The sequence below is a fragment of the Palaemon carinicauda genome, chromosome 8, assembly GCF_036898095.1.
Source record: "Palaemon carinicauda isolate YSFRI2023 chromosome 8, ASM3689809v2, whole genome shotgun sequence".
NCBI lineage: Eukaryota > Metazoa > Arthropoda > Malacostraca > Decapoda > Palaemonidae > Palaemon > Palaemon carinicauda.
The window spans coordinates 90908098-90928527 of NC_090732.1; the positions used below are offsets into that span (position 1 = coordinate 90908098).

Below are 20430 nucleotides of genomic sequence, written 5' to 3' on the forward strand. Positions count from 1 at the left end.
GAGAGAGAGAGAGAGAGAGAGAGAGAGAGAGAGAGAGAGAGAGAGAGAGAGAGAGAGAGAGAGAGGGGGGGGGAGGTTTTCCCTGTCTTTGATGATAATGACACAATGGATGAGTACAAGGTGAGTTTCATCGAAACAATAAATGTGGCCTGTTAACACTGTGACTGACAACTGACTGTGAATCAAAGATGGCAACGACTGAAAGAGCACATTGTTTAGATTTCATCTATATTTACAAGTGCTTCTTTGCAAGCGAACAAAGGCTTTCCACAATTTCTTTTATTTTAGTCAAAGATTTTCATCAAAGCATGAATAACCCATGAATTGCAGCCAGTTTAATTAAAATAATAAATATTTGGCCAGAGAAAACTGGATAAAGTCATGCAAAGAATTAATTTTTCAGCTAAATGTAATACAGGTAATTCATAAAAGTTTAATTTCTTTTTATTTAAACTTGTTCACTATTACTACAATATACCAGCATAACATTTTGAAACTCATGTAACACAAGTAATTTCTACCATAAAGAATTTAAGTTGTCTTCTTGAAATTGACCTACTTGCTCTGTCCTTAACAATAAGCTCTTTTCCTACTAGAATGAAAGTTCTCAAACAACGTTGCTAAAAAATAATATATACAATCATATGCTATAAAAGAAAAATGTAACCTAGCATACATTCAAACATAAACTATTACACAGATCAGGTTTAATGCCTGAAAAACAAAAAGTTTCTGAAAACCTCAGGAACTTTAAAATTTTATAAATCTTATATATTGATTAAAAATTCAAGCAGGGATGAAAAGATATATTATTAATACCATACTAAATGATACTCCTTACATTATATCATGGAAAAGGACATACACAGTAGGCCTTTATACCATAAATCAATAAAACACAGGATAATTTTCCTGTCTTTTCTCGTGCAGGATTTTTTCTTTCCTTGGCAGTCTAAATAGTAACTAACCTTCCTTACAAGCAAAATCTGACATGTGAATATAAACTGTGAAACAGAAGACATGGAAGAGTGAATGCAAATTGAAATGCCTTCTACTTAAACTTACTCAAAAATTCAACTAGTTCTGTCTGGATCCCTTCAATCCAAGCAGCAATCATGACTTTCTACCTTTTACTTTTCATACATTCTCTGATTTCTTTAAATGTCTTTTCCTAAAATCTTAACTCACCAACTCAGAACTAATCCTTCACACAGGCATCATGAGGCTAAAAAAGTGATTTAGAACTTTGGTTAAACTAAATCATAATTTAGTGTTATACAATACATAATTTTAGAGTTCTGTAGTTTTAAACCTTACAAAGACTCAGTATTTACTAAATAAAACATACTTCCTTATTCAACAAGTCTAAACGCTAATAAAACCCCATTTAGTCAAGGACCACAAAAGGCCTAATCCAAGTTGCATCATCCAAAAAGTTAGAAGTTATTAAATGTGATTTGTAGTTACCGTAATTAATTTTTTTTATAATCCTTAAGAGCTCAAAAGCACAACAAACAAAATACAGTACACCATTACAATTTTTAAATTAGGTTTAAAGATACAGTCCTATTTCCCAACTTAGGTTTGCTTTACAAATTGTTCTTGTTTGTGAAGTGAAAATTAATCAAGATAAAAGTTGAAGTTGGACAGTTAGGTAGTGATAGATTAAAAGGACATAAATGAATTGTGAAAAGCACAGAGCCATTCAGCTTCAAGGTGAAAAGAAACTGCACATAACCTTTAATACCAACTACAGTATAGAGAACAAAAGAGGGATGGCAGTGGAGTGAAAAGTTGGGATGAAATTTCCAATTGAAGTTGAAGGATTACAATAGGCTTTTAATTTAGATAATACAGTACTAATTACTATCCTGATAGTACACAGTACTGACCTGTAGTAGCAGGTAGGGATAATGCCTATGTGCCCCACAGTACCAAAATTTCTTTGCAGTATTCCCTTGCCTCCTTCTGTGGTGTTTTTCATTCATAGCCTTTGTTCTCTTCCCCTCATGCTATCAAACTTCCTTTATCATTTCCTACTCAAAGGTCTACCTCCTATTAGTGTCTAGATTATGACTTAGGGGTCTGGCTAAACTTATATGGAAAATATCTGTATAAAAATAGAATAGCAATAAATAATTTCTCATTTTCCAAAATAATTTTGAGAAAATTTTCAAGACTGTAATTCATACATCAAGTGGTAAGGATTTGATAAAAAGAATCTACTCTTAAACTGCATATACTTACAAGTACTGAACATGGCATTTATGACCTGTAACTGCACCCCTTGATGAGATCTCTACATGAAAAAAATAATCCTCCACATAGTGCCAATATATTCAAATCACTTAGAGCATGTTGAACTAAAAAAATGTCTACTAACCATTGACACTACATACAAGAAATTGGATAATATTTCATACTTGAACTGGGGCAAGAATTTATCTTAAAGATTTAGAAGATCTGCTTCGCAGCTTTTTAGACTAGCCAATCACGTGTACATTAATTTTTATTAAAAGCACAAACACTAGAAAGATTGATTGATGTGGCCCAGCTCAAAGGTCAGGGAAGCTAACCTCAGACTCCTTATAGAAATTATACAAACCAGTTTTACACATCTTTAAAATTGCCAATGCTAGTTAAGAATGAGACCTATAAACTGGGTACTTAGCTAATGGTATGGCTGTCCAGAGTGTGTGCATTGGGAGAACACTAGAAAGGACATGAAAGTTAGAACTTGGAATCCTTTCACTTCTCCATCTCATCTAGTAGGAAAATTATTCCTTGAGATATGTCACTGAGCAAATATGGAAAATCCAAGTAACTTGTGCTTTTTGGAATACGAGTGAAGCTGTTAAAGGACACGGGGGTTGTTGGCAATACTAGAAGTGGCTCAGTGGTCTACATAACATAACAAAAATTATAATTTAGTCTCTAAATCTCACACTTTTCAAAGATCCAGTGAGTTGTCTGCTAAAAGTTTTCTTGTAACTCTCAAATAGTTAGTTAGATTCTCAGAAGAACCATAAGGATGACAAATCCCATCTCCTTAAGACTAGGGCTTTTAGACTGTAGATTCAGCTCTTTGAGGCAGAGTATCGAAACTAGCTGAAATTAAGACTACAATAGGTAACTTTAAGACTTTTTAAATTTGGATAAGCAAGGAAGAACATGGCTTGGCTTGAGTTTCTTTGCCTAGATTTCCTTCAATGAGTGCATCCATATATATAAATTATTTCCCGTAAACAAGGAGGATTTATCAATGCTGTTCTGAGCACCTACATATTTTATTAAATTTGATAAACATTCTCTGAAGATGTTGGACAATATCATGAGAGGGTTTTCCAGAAAAAGAAAAACATATTTCTTTTATATGCCTCTAAATGGTGTTTTGGTGGTGTGAACCCGCCTCTAAATGGTGTTTTGGTGGTGTGAACCCTAAAAGGATTATTATGCAACTTTGGTAATAATATTCACTAAAAATTTCTCTTCCTGTTAAAAAGTAAATTGCAGACATCTAACCTGAAAATTTTGCTGTCACTTGCTAGAAGTTCTAGAGAGCTGACTGTCAATTTTCAAACACTTTCAAAGCATTTGAATCTTTCCTCAACAATTCATTAAAAGATATAAAATGAAAAGGTTCCCCAACAAATGTCCACTATAAAGAAAATATCTATCATGCTATTGTTGTGCTTACCCACCCTTCAATGAATCATCTCTTATTGTTTGACAATCTAGATTAACCATTAAAACTTCCAATGAAATACCAATGAACAACTCATCTTTTGCTCGAATTGCTCAACTATCTCATTACTATGAATCATTTCGGCCATCTAATTATCATACATTTTACCTGTTATTATGGACTTGAATTGCTCTTAAAACATCAGTTACTAAATAATTTGTCAGGAACATTTTAACCTCTCTACACAGTCAACCCATTTACCTATCACCAAAGACTGATCCAGTTTCATCATCTCATCCACTTGGCATGGGCTCTTTACTATCCACTGGTCATGATTAAAAACATATTTTAGCACCAACTACAATCTAGATTTTTGGTTCCCTTGATTAGAATAGGAGTGGACTGGATTGGAATTATAAATTTGGGCATCAGGGTCCAACACTGGAGAGTGCAGAGTTGTCCTACCAATGTAAATTTCCTGTTATAAATAGCTGTCCAGTGTACAGTAGTGTCTTTTGGTGTCCTGCCAAATTTTTCCATCAAGGATTCTCATTGTCATTTAAATCATTAATCACAAAAGTAACTGCTTTTAGTGGATTATCCATCAAACACTGCCAGAAACAGTGTTGTAAGTCATCTGATCATGAGCCATTGCATTAACTGTTTGCTATTAATTGTCTGCACTATAACTAATATTCAATTTCTTTTTGCTGGTTTACTAAAACAGTCATTTAGCTTAGTTTGTCATTCTGTACTTGCTTGAGTTCCAAAGAATTTTAGATAGTTTGAGAATAAAACAATATATATATATATATATATATATATATATATATATATATATATATATATATATATATATATATATATATATATATATATATATATATATATATATATATATATATATATATATATATATATATATATATATATATATATGCAGAAGAACCACAGGGAAAATGAAAATACAGAATATACACTTGAGTCCTGACTAGTTTCGTGATACTTCCTCAGTCCTCTGAGGAAGTATCACGAAACTAGTCAGGACTCAAGTGTATATTCTGTATTTTCATTTTCCCTGTGGTTCTTCTGCATCTGAGCATCACGTTTTCCTGTGATTTTTACGCATATATATATATATATATATATATATATATATATATATATATATATATATATATATATATATATATATATATATATATATATATATAATATATATATAATCTATATATGTAAAATGTGGTTTTTAGAGCCTCGATCCAAATATCTAGTGAAAAAGAGTAAACAACTACAACAAAATTTAGGATATTGTTGTATGCATTTAAAAAAAAGCAATAAAGGTACTGCATTACAATAACTCAAGACAGGAAATATGAAAAATGACTTCTTCTAAAGTTTTAAAACAACAGGATTAATAATTGAACAAAAGAGAAAGCCAAAGAGTACCACAAAAATTTGTACACTAAATACTTTAAGGTTTCAGGTTGCTAGTGAACGACAGGCAAGGGATAGGTCATTGTGCAGTTGCAAAATATCCTCAACTGAACATAACATATGGTTAGCACCCTAAGCCCACTCCTCCATCTAGGATCAGAAGGTGGCTCCTGATGACACAGCAGGTAGAAAAATACAACAGTTAGGTATTAATAAGACCTGTGAAATCCATCATCACATAAGCTGGGGTTGACTGAAAAGAATTGAAGGCATGGCCATGGTGAGCAGTTATCCCAAACTTTTCACAAACTAATAAAGCATTAGATATATAAGTATAGCAAACAAGACAATTAGTAACAATATTAGTCATACAGTTGCATAAGTCACTCAAATGATCCAAATACATTCATCTATTGAATGTAACAAAGAGAGCTTCTGGTAACTACAACCCCATTTAACCACAGCTACTTGAGGACAGTTATGAAAACAATTGACCAATTAATAAAAAGACTTCAGACATATTCAATCAATCATTGTGCTTGCAAAAATCTACAGGGTACTATACACTAACATAATTTCAATATTTATTTCTTCAATGTCCGGTTTATTCTAAACTACCATCAGCAATATCAGTATGCATAAAACTATGGTTTGTACTCAATATGAAGTTCAAATTCCAAGTTTCTGGAATTCCATTCACATTACTCAAAAAAATAAATGACCATCTTTCAGGAATACAAACATATTGGTTTCACCTTTTAAAAAGATACTGGCATGATTGTTAGACCAGACTTTCCTTTGGTGTAACCTACAAAGCAATTCTATTTATTACTGTCTCTTCATTGGGTCTTCTAAAGTTTCATATTTCCATAACCTGTTGAGGACACTTCATTCTTTTATGCAGGTCACCTGGAATTGAGAAATTTGAAAATTACCTTCCTTGAAGAAAGTTTTGTGTGCATCTATAAGATACTGAAGTTTTTTCTCTTTTTTATAAAATATCCTTGCATGGCACATTGCACAATACTTTGATTCCTTGCAGCTTGCCTTACATTTCCTCACCCAATGGACACTAGGTAAGCAGTTACTATCACTGAACGAACCAAAATTTGTGGTAAACAAAAGTGACCAGGGCCATAATCTTTAGCCCCACCATTGTAACACTGCTCCCAGTAGCAGGAAATAAGTCTAAATTTCAAATGAGATACTTCAAATATCAACAATCAGGTTATATTATTGAAAAATCTGAAATCTAATATTGATAATGAAAAGTGATCTTCTATAGTGAAAAAAAAATCTGTGAGGTAAACAATTACTACTGAAGAGTACTTTGTAAGAAGGGAATTCAGAAGTGCCATTAGTTATTTGTTGCAGAAGTTGCATAGGAAAAAATAATGTACCAACTTACAAATATTCCAGAAATTGTTTTTCTTAAATTTTACACAAATCATGGTCTAATTTTACACATTCTCATACCAAGCAATTTTAACACTAACTCTATTACTAAGATAATTATTAATTGTCCTCATGTTCCACTTTGCTTGCTCCCTACAGTCTTACAATTTTTCATAAAGGAAATACTGAATTCTATCAGTATAAGACCTCTTACTTAATTTTTCTTCCCATTATTATTATTCATTTCAGTTTTGGGCAATAAAAGATCCTCAGCACCAAATTAACATCCTAATATTTATCAGAGACAAGATCTCTTAAGGAAATGGCAGCCACCTTGACCAGAAATTGTTTGACTACAGTGTTTTGAAACTATTTTTTCATATCTTCATAAAATTTCTAGTTACAAGGACTCCACTTTTAGCCTCAAAATATTCAAATGTGATTTCTATAATTATTTGCTTTACTATTTAAATAATATTCCTGTTATTTTTTATAGATAAACTGTTATCCAAGGGAAAAAAGTTTGGGAAATTAAATAGGTTTTTGGACAAATCAAACTTTTAAATGGGAGCCTGACGAATATCAAAACAAAAGAAAATAGTAATACTTTCCAAAGACAATAAATTTTGTAATACTGTACTTGATATCTATATGTGTTGATGTTCACATCAGTTACTATTCTGTTGAATCGGTAAGAGAACCTAGAGAAGGATTTTCATCTACTTTTCTTTTCAAGATGAGTTATATGTTGTGGAAATGATGAAACAAAATTTCAATAATAAGATTTATTATTTCTATACTTACCAGATCTTCATACAGTTCCTTCTCGAAGCTTGGCTTATGTCGATGTTACCCCTCTAAAAACACAAAATATTTACCACTTTCTTCCATTCAATGTTAGGGTTCTAACCTTAGCCCAGTAATGAGTTATGGCAACAGTTATGACATTTTTGGCTGCAACTCCCTTGTCTTTCAGTCTCAAAGTCTAAACTAACATTCTATCTAGTTAACATTATTAGTCAGTGAGAAGACGGTGGGCATGAACATGAATATCAGGTTATAATAGAAATATAAAATTTCTTTATTAAACTTCCATTGTTCATCTGTTAATAATGGCGAACAGTGGAAAGGCATACAGGTCTAGATACAAATGGTCCTGTAACTTGGCATCCACTTTCCATAATAGAGGATATAGAACTGGCAAACAAAATAACTCTAACTTCATGTTCAGAGATGTTGCAAACATGTGTACATTTAGTTGTCACCAATAATTCAAAATCTTTAGACATACCTCTGGAAGTAGAGACTATTTGTTTGGAAGAATCTATTTCTTTTCTTCTTAACTAATCTCTGAGGTATTCAATCTTCATAGTATAAGTGAGGAAGGAGGACTATTAATTTTAAATTTGTTCAAGTCTATAGAACTTACGCAGTAAAGGGCTGCAACTGGTTCCCTTATTTCTGGATATGAGGTTGTCTCAAATCACTGCTAATACCAATGAGACCGGCACCTGAAGGGTTATGAAGGTGGAGAAAATCTAGAGTTGACTCCACCCTTCCTATTAAGCATCTGAGAACAGTGTGTGGTCTGGAATCCTCATTGAATACAAATCATATACTAACTGTAGTACTATCAAACTAAGTAGCCTGTGAGACACTATTGTATCAAAATTTAAAGACATCGGTCATTTTACCTGGAGAAATGGTGCAATTCAGAGAGGTGGAAGGGTTCCGGCAGTCATAATCCTGGATATGTTTTCTCATGTTAATCAGATACACAAGGAGAAAATTATAAGTGTCTTCCAAAACTACACATCTTAAGACCCACCTGTCTTCCACAGGATTGTTTATCCCTGTGTGATTGGGTATATAAAATAATAAATAAAGAATGACAGAGTGGGTCCCTAGAAATTGAAAAAGAAGCAGAGGACGAAAGAGATGACAATAGATCGACGAAATACTGTAAGGAAGTTTGCAGGTGGGGACTGGCACACAAGAACCATAAACAGATGGAAGTGGAATGATGGGTCTGAGGCCTTTATTCTGCAGTGGTCTAGTAATGGTGATGATATATATATGTATATATATGTATATATATAATATATATATATATATATATATATATATATATATATATATATATATATATATATATATATATATATATATATATATATATATATATATCAAGGCACTTCCCCCAATTTTGGGGGGTAGCCGACATCAACAAATGAAACAAAACAAAAAGAGGACCTCTGCTCTTTAAGTTCCTCCAGCCTAATAAGGGACTCAACCGAGTTCAGCTGGTACTGCTAAGGTGACACAGCCCACCCTCCCACATTATCCACCACAGATGAAGCTTCATAATGCTGAATCCCCTACTGCTGCTACCTCCGCGGTCATCTAAGGTATCGGAGGCAGCAGCAGGGCCTACCGGAACTGCGTCACAATCGCTCGCCATTCATTCCTATTTCTAGCACGCTCTCTTGCCTCTCTCACATCTATCCTCTTATCACCCAGAGCTTCCTTCACTCCATCCATCCACCCAAACCTTGGCCTTCCTCTTGTACTTCTCCCATCAACTCTTGCATTCATCACCTCCTTTAGCAGACAGCCATTTTCCATTCTCTCAACATGGCCAAACCACCTCAACATATTCATATCCACTCTAGCTGCTAACTCATTTCTTACACCCGTTCTCACTCTCACCACTTCGTTCCTAACCCTATCTACTCGAGATACACCAGCCATACTCCTTAGACATATATATATATATATATATATATATATATATATATATATATATATATATATATATATATATATATATATATATATATATATATATATATATATATATACATATATATATATATATATATATATACATATATATATATATATATATATATATATATATATATATATATATATATATATATATATATATATATATATATATATATATATATATATATATATACACACACACACACACACACACACAGGTAGGCCATCACTAATCCGGCAACTTTGGGACTGGGAGGATGCAGGATTATCCATTTTTTCCGGATTAACCATATAATATAATTAGTCATCGACTTATGACCGATGTAGGGAGTGACGGGCGATGTAAGTCGAGAGAGGGAAGTTTCCGTATATTTATTATGATGAGTCATTATTTGGCAATCATCCAAGTCATATTTAATCAATATCTTCTTACTGTATATAGTTACTCCATTTTCTTGTTTAACAGGATAACATATGCTCTATTAAAGAATTTTTTAATTTCCCTTTAAATCTCATAAGAATTTTAAACATCAAGACTTACTATTTTGTTTACCTTCAGTTATGATCAGATGATCGGAAGGTCTCACTACCGTATCGAAAGATTGCACACATACGAGTGGCCTATTCTATATAATTTCTTAATTTATTCAAAATATCTTCATGATGAATATTACATTAGCACCAATATGTTTCAGGATATTAGTTTTCATAGAGTTTGTTCGTAGCCATTACTATTAGTTATCATCCGAACACCTCACTCTTTCTGTGTGAGACTGTGAGTGTGTGAGACAATGTGTGCGGGCACATACAGGTAGTTAATTTTTAAAGCTTTGCATAGTATTTAATTTCATATTTATCATTAAGACTCCATATTTTACTATGCAGGATTGTGGTTTATTAAAGCATATTTGTATTGATTTCTTTCAATTTCTTAAGAATTTCAATAATCAATATTTACTTTTGGTAGATATCAGCTGATCTCAATCTCACGCTACTGTATTGTGTTGATGTGCACATACAGTACAAATAACACGGAGTTGTTTATATAATCTTAACTTATCTGAAATCTCTTCATTATGAATATTACATCAGCACCAATATGCAATTGTCACAGTATCCATACAATTCGTTTATAGACCTTACTATTATTTATCATAAGAATACTCTCTCTCTCTCTCGCTCTCTCTCTCTCTCTCTCTCTCTCTCTCTCTCTCTCTCTCTCTCTCTCTCTCTCTCTCTCTCTCACACACTAGCTAGGTTGCCTTTGGCTCTCTTATTTCTTACCTCTCTCTATCCCTCTAACAAATGAAATCTTTGTTTCTTCACAACAAAGTTTCAGTTATGATAAAAATCAACCATGATTCAAATTATCCTCATTTTCTTCAATCTCGTACCATCTGTCACATCGAACGTTATAGCAGTAAGCAATTGTTCAATGACTTTAAAAACCGGCCTAGTACTTTCTTCTCCTTTTTTTTTTCTTTTTTTTTTTGCAGATGGTTCCATAACTGAGGTGGGTACAAGTTAACTTATAACTGAAGTTATGAAAAGTATTTTGGATATGGAATGGACAAATACCCTTCGTAACAGTTTAGAATTACTGTAAATTATCAAACTGTCATCAGTGGGAGTTTGCTATTGTTGATTAAATGCAAACAAAAACTTTTTCCCTGTTTTGCTACTTATGTAGGAATTTATATGGATACGGTAAGTAAAATATTTGTAATAACATATTTACTAAAAGCTCTTAATATCATTAGTTATCACTTTGATCATTTGTATTCAATGCATTAGTTTGTTCATGACAATGGAGCGTACAGTAAACACACTGAAGGTTTCCATTTTATGCGGCGTGTTTAGGATAATTTTTATATAAATCACATTCATTTAATTTATTTTGAAGTTCTAAGATGTAAGTAACACAACATTGGTAATAAAAAAATAATCTTATAATCAATGCTTGGTAAGATAGCTGTTGTTGCAAAAACTAACCTAAACACAGATGTGTAAATGCCTTCGTTTCTTCGTTATGATCAGAGATGAACGTAAACAAAACGATGGTTTCCGATTTTTTTATTGTGCTTTTTGGCGTGGTTAGGAAACAGATGACATAAAATTGCCTTTATTTCCAAAATTTTGGATTTTCAATGATACAACAAAAGCTAATCTATACAGTGATGGTTTTACTATTCACCAATTGTCTTACACAATAGATATGATTTGAGCTTATTAAAATTTTCCGTTATTTCAGGTCGTGTTATAAGGGGGAAATATACAGTACAGTATTTACATCCATCATGGTTGTAATTATAACCTTTTTCAAGTTATTAAAGCTTGAAAATATTTTAAATGTTTTATCTATTTATAAGAACAATTCAATATTATAAGAAATGCAGTATAGTGCATAAAAAACACTGAAAAGGGTTAGTAAACACATTTGAATACTTAGGTTGCTGATTGCCATGACCCTAAAGGAATTATTCCAGTTATGTGTTTTGAAATATGCAATTTTCCATCTAAGCGGGGCCATTGATCGATCAAATTCTCACATGATTTAGGACCCTACTGTGTATATATATATGTATGTTATGTATGTATATATATATATATATATATATATATATATATATATATATATATATATATATATATATATATATATATATATATATATGTGTGTGTGTGTGTGATGTCGCCGTGGTTGTTTAACTTGTATGTTGATGGAGTGGTGAGAGAGGTGAATGCTCGAGTGCTTGGACGAGGATTAAAACTGGTAGGCGAGAATGATCATGAATGGGAGGTAAATCAGTTGTTGTTTGCGGATGATACTGTACTGGTAGCAGACACAGAAGAGAAGCTTGACCGACTAGTGACAGAATTTGGAAAAGTGTGTGAGAGAAGGTAGTTGAGAGTTAATGTGGGTAAGAGTAAGGTTATGAGATGTGCGAGAAGGGAAGGTGGTGCAAGGTTGAATGTCATGTTGAATGGAGAGTTACTTGAGGAGGTGGATCAGTTTAAGTACTTGGGGTCTATTGTTACAGCAAATGGTGGAGTGGAAGCAGATGTACGTCAGAGAGTGAATGAAGGTTGCAAAGTGTTGGGGGCAGTTAATTGAGTAGTAAAAAATAGAGGGTTGGGCATGAATGTAAAGAGAGTTCTATATGAGAAAGTGATTGTACCAACTGTGATGTATGGATCGGAGTCGTGGGGAATGAAAGTGATGGAGAGACAGAAATTGAACGTGTTTGAGATGAAGTGTCTAAGGAGTATGGCTGGTGTATCTCGAGTAGATAGGGTTAGGAACGAAGTGGTGAGGGAGAGAACGGATGTAAGAAATGAGTTAGCAGCTTGAGTGGATATGAATATGTTGAGGTGGTTTGGCCATGTTGAGAGAATGGAAAATGGTTGTCTGCTAAAGAAGGTGATGAATGCAAGAGTTGATGGGAGAAGTACAAGAGGAAGGCCAAGGTTTGGGTGGATGGATGGTGTGAAGAAAGCTCTGGGTGATAGGAGGATAGATGTGAGAGAGGCAAGAGAGCGTGCTAGAAATGGAAATGAATGGCGAGCGATTGTGACGCAGTTCCAGTAGGCCCTGCTGCTTCCTCCGGTGCCTTAGATGACCACGGAGGTAGCAGCAGTAGGGGAGTCAGCATTATGAAGCTTCATCTGTGGTGGAAATGTGGGAGGTTGGGCTGTGGCCCCCTAGCAGTACCAGCTGAACTCGGTTGAGTCCCTGATTAGGCTGAAGGAACATAGAGAGTAGAGGTCCCCTTTTTGTTTTGTTTCATGTTTGGTGTCGGCTACCCCCCAAAATTGAGGGAAGTGCCTTGGTATATGGATGGATGGATATATATATATATATAGTATTGCCTCACAACTCAAAATTAATTCGTTCTGGGGTGACTTTCGTAAGGCAATCTTTTCGTGCTGTGAGTCACATTTCACATGCAAATTGCCTAATTCGTTCCAAACCCTACTAAACACGACAATAAATCTTATAATAAAGCTACAGTATAACCACAATGAAATACTGTACAGCCAAATACATTTGAACCATTCTACATACCTAAACTAACTGTCAATACCTGTAAATTAAATTGCTATTACAACATAATTTAATAATAAATGGAAAATAATACAATACATACAGTACAATATTGTACATATACAAAATATACAGTATATACTGTACTATTATAGTTACCCCTTTTATAGACTACATCTACATTTTCTACAACCCTTTTTATTGGGTGACTGTTTTATCCTCGCCCTAGCTGGCAAATCTTTCTTAAAATGAAACATTTTTCGCAAAGTGAGTCATAAAAATATTCGTATCTCGTTTCGCAGCTTAAAAATTTTGTAAGCAGAGTCTTTCATGAAGAAAGGTATGACTGTATATATATATATATTTATATATATATATATATATATATATATATATATATATATATATATATATATATATATATTTATTATATATATATATATATATATATATATATATATATGTAATATCTGAATTCTCTCTATCTCAGGATAAGAGACCCAAGGGGAATCAACTCAAAAGATAATAGCTTCTGTTAAGTCGGGGAATAGAGCCGGGGCCCAAGCTCCATTGACATGGCAACTCAGCCATAAATAAATTTATAAATATATATATATATATATATATATATATATATATATATATATATATATATAATATATATATATATATATATATATATATATATATATATATATATATATATGTATATATACAAAAGGATGAAAAGTAATCCTTAAACTATATAAAGCTAGTGAGAAAATTCCAATTGAAAAATAGAGTTAGACAGGGAGACCCCGTCTCTCCTAAATTATTCACAGCATACCTAAAAGAAATCTTTAAAAATCTAAATTAATATTAATGGGAAATACTTTAACAACTTGAAATTTGCAGATGATATACTGTAGTTATGTTTAGTGAATCATGGAGGAATTGCAAAATATGATATGAAGATTTGAATCGAGAAAGTAGAAATGTAGGACTGAACATTAGTAAGAGCAAAATTAAGATAATGTTCAATGAAAATGAAGAAAGATGACAAATAAAGAGTTATGGATGAACCTTTAGAGATTGTTAATGAATATACGTATGTACTTGGGGTAGACAAGACAATAAGTGTTTCCCCAGGACACAAGACCAAAATTGAATGTAGGATAAGGATGGGATAGACAGCTTTTGGAAAACAAAATGAGATTATGAAAGTAAAATGCCACTTTCTCTAAAAAGAAGTGTTTAATCAGATGGTCCTACTAGTTTTAACTTATGCATCCAGAAACTTGGAGCCTTACTAAAGGCTAGAGCATAAGCTACTTACAAGTCAGATAGCTATGGAAAGAATAATAATGGGAATAACACTAACATACTGAAATAGAGCAACATGGATAAAAGAGCAAATTAAAGTAGAGGATATTCTCACAGTATGTAAGAAAAAGAAATATACATGGGCAGGACAAATAATGAGAATGACAGATAATAGATGGACATTAAGAATAACAGAATGGGTCCTTAGAGATTGCAAAAGAAGCAGAGGAAGGAAGAAAAAGCAATGGATTTAAGAAAAAAGAAAGTTTGCAGGTGTGGACTGGCATAAAAAAACCATAAAGACACAAATGGAAAGACATGTCTGAGGCCTTTGTTCTACAGTGGACTAGTAATGGGTGATGTTGACAATGATGATACACACACATACAATCACACAGTATCAACTACCACTCTTGGGACTTTGATCTGCAAGGTAATCAAAAGTGCTGTTGTATGAGGTAATGTCTTAATAATGCCTTAAAAACTTATTCAAAGTTCCCATTATATCAACTAAGCAACCACAAACAAAAAAATGAACATTTATAGGCTTACTCCCTCGCTATTGCATCTTGTGCGACGCCCAAATTTTCAATACGGTAGCCCCCCAAAAATGATTATGTATTTCATGTGTTATGAGAGTTCAATCTTTTTTAGACCAAATTATATCAAAAGTAGCTTTTCTCCCATCCCTTTAGTCCAACTTCTAGTTTAAGATGTTAAAAAATAAGAAAATGATAAAAGTATTGTTAGTAACGCATACGGCTATAAACACAAGAACGAAAACTGCTGTGTTTAGTTTCAACCACTGATGCGGATAACATTAGCCGATTTCCTTTATTTCAACTTTCATACGACAGTACAGTTAGGCCTTTCTTTGCATTTTTGGTTATTCATGGATCAGAGATCCTTATAATACTTAAATAAATTTTCGACTATTCATGATTAGGACTGCAAGCAGCCTGATGATTTCCAACCATCAGAGCTTCTTTGCTAATAGCCTTCGCTATACTGCCATCCCTGTACAACACAGTAATGAAAGACAAACGAATATATACACGGCAACTTTACAGCTAACACATGTAAACTATTCAGTGATTCTAGTAATAAAAATAATTAAAAGAGGTTCATACATACAGTATGTTTAAGTAGTATTTGATCAATTGGATGAATCTTCCTTTCTTCAATTTTGATCTGATTCTGTTTACCAATGACTTGAGATTTTTAGTTTGTTTATTGTTTTGTATATTCATACTAATTCTATTTCATCTCTCTCTGATTTTACCCTAATTTTAGATATTTTCTTTATAAGGTTTTCGATGTTTCCTGATAGTTTTGTTTGATCTAGTTTAGGAATTTTTTCCACCCACCTCTTGTGCTGATTCCAATAAAAGTATTTTCAAAATAATGTTAATTTCTTCTTTAATTGCTTCCACTTCATCAAGTAATTTGAAGTACCTACTGTCTCAATCACCTGATAGGGAAAGCACAGACAGTCGTGTCCGGAAACTTAAAAAAAAATCAATGGAAAAGATTAATAATGGCTGTTTTTATTTACTAATACGATACTAATATGTGACTATTACATGCATTATTATCATTATTACTTCCCATGCTACAACCCTAGTTGGAAAAGCAGAATGCTATATGCCCAAGGGATCCAACAAGGAAAAATGATATTTTAATTATAAAATAAATTTTTGAATATACTTACCCGGTGAATATATAGCTGCAACTCTGTTGCTCGACAGACAAACTCTATGGAAAAAACTCGCCAGCGATCGCTACACAGGTTGCGGGTGTGCCCAACAGCGCCATCTGTCTACCAGATACCCAGCTCTTATGTAAACAAAGACTCAATTTTCTCCTCGTCCCACTGCGTCTCTATTGGGGAGGAAGGGAGGGTCATTTAATTTATATATTCACCGGTTAAGTATATTCAAAAATTTATTTTATAATTAAAATATAATTTTTAAATATTTAACTTAGCCGGTGAATATATAGCTGATTCACACCCAGGATGGTGGGTAGAGACCAGTAATATATGTTTACATTTTATGAGCTAAGAGTTTTTTTATTTCATTTTAGAAGTTATCATAATAACAAAAACAAAATAAATAGGTACCTGGTAAGGAAGCCGACTTGAACAATTACTCTGCCTTTTAAGTACGTCTTCCTTACGGAGCCTCGCGATCCTCTTAGGAAGCTGATCGACCCCTAGGAGCTGAAGTATCAAGGGTTGCAACCCATACAACAGGACCTCATCAAACCCCTAATCTAGGCACTCTTAAGAAATGACTTTGACCACCCGCCAAATCAACCAGGATGCGAAAGGCTTCTTAGCCTTCCGGACAACCCATAAAAACAACATTAAAAACATTTCAAGAGAAAGATTAAAAGGGTATGGAATTAGGGAATTGTAGTGGTTGAGCCCTCACCCACTACTGCACTCGCTGCTACGAATGGTCCCAGTGTGTAGCAGTCCTCGTAAAGAGACTGGACATCCTTTAGATAAAAAGACGCGAACACTGACTTGCTTCTCCAATAGGTTGCGTCCATTATACTTCGCAGAGATCTATTTTGCTTAAAGGCCACGGAAGTTGCAACAGCTCTAACTTCGTGCGTCTTCACCTTAAGCAAAGCTTGGTCTTCCTCACTCAGATGTGATTGAGATTCTCGTATTAACAGACTGATAAAGTAGGATAAAGCATTCTTTGACATAGGCAAAGATGGTTTCTTAACTGAACACCATAAAGCTTCAGATTGGCCTCGTAAAGGTTTGGTACGCTTTAAATAGAACTTAAGAGCTCTAACAGGGCATAAGACTCTTTCTAGCTCATAGCCTACGATCTCCGATAAGCTGGGAATATCGAAAGATTTAGGCCAAGGCCGAGAAGGCAGCTCATTTTTGGCTAGAAAACCAAGTTGCAGCGAACAGGTGGCTTTGTCTGACGAAAAACCGATGTTCTTGCTGAAGGCATGAATCTCACTGACTCTTTTAGCTGAGGCTAAGCATACCAGGAAAAGTGTCTTTAGAGTGAGATCTTTCAGGGAGGCTGATTGTAACGGCTCAAACCTGTCTGACAAGAGGAATCTTAGCACCACGTCTAAATTCCATCCAGGGGTAGCCAAACGACGCTCCTTGGTGGTCTCAAAAGACTTAAGGAGGTCTTGAAGATCTTTATTGTTGGAAAGATCTAAGCCTCTATGCCGGAAGACCGATGCCAACATGCTTCTGTAGCCCTTGATAGTGGGAGCTGAAAGGGATCATCCTTTTCTCAGGTATAAGAAAAAATCAGCTATTTGAGCTACAGAGGTACTGGTCGAGGATACAGAAACTGACTTGCACCAGTCTCGGAAGACTTCCCACTTCGATTGGTAGACTCTAATGGTAGACGCTCTCCTTGCTCTAGCAATCGCACTGGCTGCCTCCTTCGAAAATCCTCTAGCTCTCGAGAGTCTTTCGATAGTCTGAAGGCAGTCAGACGAAGAGCGTGGAGGCTTTGGTGTACCTTCTTTACGTGTGGCTGACGTAGACGGTCTACCCTTAGAGGAAAACTTCTGGGAACGTCTACTAGCCATCGAAGTACCTCGGTGAACCATTCTCTTGCGGGCCAGAGGGGAGCAACTAACGTCAACCTTGTCCCTTCGTGAGAGGCGAACTTCTGCAGTACCTTGTTGACAATCTTGAACGGTGGGAATGCGTAGAGATCCAGATGTGACCAATCTAGGAGGAAGGCATCTATATGTATTGCTGCTAGGTCCGGGACTGGGGAGCAATAGATTGGAAGCCTCTTGGTCAGCGAGGTTGCAAAGAGATCTATGGTTGGTTGGCCCCAAGTGGCCCAAAGTCTCTTGCACACATCCTTGTGGAGGGTCCATTGTGTTGGAATTACTTGCCCTTTCCGACTGAGACAATCTGATATGACATTCAAGTTGCCTTGGATGAACCTCGTTACTAGGGAGATGTCTTTACCTTTTGACCAGATGAGTAGGTCCCTTGCGATCTCGTACAACGTCAGTGAGTGGGTACCTCCTTGTTTGGAGATGTACGCCAAGGCCGTGGTGTTGTCTGAGTTTACTTCCACCACTTTGCCTCGAAGGAGAGACTTGAAGCTTTTCAAGGCCAGATGTACTGCCAACAGCTCCTTGCAGTTGATATGCATGCTCCTCTGACTCGAGTTCCACAGTCCTGAGCATTCCCGACCGTCTAGTGTCGCGCCCCAGCCCACGTCCGATGCGTCCGAGAAGAGAACGTGGTTGGGAGTCTGAACAGCCAGGGGAAGACCCTCTCTTAGGTGATATTGTCCTTCCACCAAGTCAGACAAGACTTTAACTTTTCGGAAATCGGGATCGAGACCGCTTCTAGCGTCTTGTCCTTTTCCCAGTGAAAAGCTAGATGGTATTGAAGAGGACGGAGGTGTAGTCTTCCTAGTGACACAAATTGTTCCAGGGATGACAGCGTCCCTACCAGACTCATCCACAGCCAGACTGAGCAGCGTTCCTTCTTCAGCATCTTCTGGATGGATAGCAGGGCTTGATCTATTCTGGGGGCTGATCGTCTTGTTGTTCAGCAATGTCCTCATCAGATAGTTCCTCATCCGAAAACTGACGAGGAAACGGCAACGGAGTGGGCAACGTCTGGCTCGCTGAGTCCGGTCGCACTGGTGCATGCGTGACGGAGCCGGACGCAACATCATGGAACTGCTGCACAGTCTGTGAACTGTCAACAACCATGGGTGCGCGAGGAAGCACAGCGTCCACTCGAGACTGTCTAGACCGTCTGGGTTGTGCAGTCAACACCATACCGGGTTGCTGAGGTTGACGCACTGCGTCAAAACAAGTCACCTCTGCTGGTTGTTGAACGTCCTGAACGTCAACAACCACCTCCGAGCGTCGCTTAACGTCAACATGCGGCTGGCAACCCACACTGGGTCGCCTCGGTGGAGGAACCACCTCAACTGGTAGACGCGAGAAGGTTACCTCAGCGTCAACAGGACGCACAACCGACCGGTTGGAAGGTTGTTGGCCAGAAGGTTCGGCAGCAACCTTCTCCGCATTAAAGTCCTCTAGCAAGGATGCAAGCTTGGACTGCATGTCTTGTAGCAAAGCCCATTTAGGGTCTACGGGAGCAGGTGCAGCAACAGACGGGGTTAGCGACTGAGGCGGTACCGCTTTCCATCCCTGAAAGCTTTGTTTATGCATGACATAATTGTACAGCAAAACATCAAAGGCTCGAAAAACAGTTGTGAAGTTGACCTGTAAAAAACTTGGAGCCTCTCCTGGCCAGGCGCCAGGGAGAGTCTACGAGATTTGAGAAGTCTATCTGGGCAGAGGCATGAACTCCCAACCCGAGAACTTCTCTCGTGTCATATCAGACTCTCACTCTATAAGCCAGTTTAAAAGAAGGGAAAGCAAAGGCTGTATCCCCCAAACTCCTCCTGGTGATAAACCAGTCGCCTAGCAAACGTAAAGCTCTCTAGGGGAGCGAGAGAGCACTAGCTTATAAACAACGGCTTCGAAGTAGCTAGGCCTAGTGTAAGCTCTGACGTTTAGGCGAACGAGGAGCAGCAGTTACAAAAAGATCCGGACAAAGATCCTTAAAAAAAATCATCATGATTTAATTAAAGTCCATAGAGGGATAAGCAGCTTTAGTCTCCTCTCCGTCTGACTGAGTCCTCAAGAGAATATCAGTAGGAGGGGGAACAGCAACTTCCTCATCTACAGGAACCTTGTCCGATAAAAGCTGAGTCTCAAGCAAGGGAGAGACCTACCGTGG

At 35.7% G+C, this 20430-nt stretch overlaps 1 protein-coding gene and 1 long non-coding RNA gene across 2 annotated transcripts in view; both read right to left on the minus strand.

Moving 5' to 3' along the window:
* Positions 1-428: 428 nt before the first annotated feature.
* Positions 429-4487, minus strand: LOC137645798 (uncharacterized). Its single transcript, XR_011045352.1, has 2 exons — positions 3410-4487; positions 429-3377 (listed from the first exon to the last, which is right to left on the minus strand). It is a non-coding gene; the product is annotated as an uncharacterized lncRNA (long non-coding RNA).
* Positions 4488-5693: 1206 nt separating this feature from the next.
* Positions 5694-20430, minus strand: part of LOC137645799 (high mobility group nucleosome-binding domain-containing protein 5-like) — a 279134-nt gene continuing 264397 nt past the window's right edge. Inside the window, exon 12 of the mRNA XM_068378745.1 lies at positions 5694-6031. The gene's annotated coding sequence lies outside the window, so the exon portion shown is untranslated. The remainder of the gene's footprint in view (positions 6032-20430) is intronic.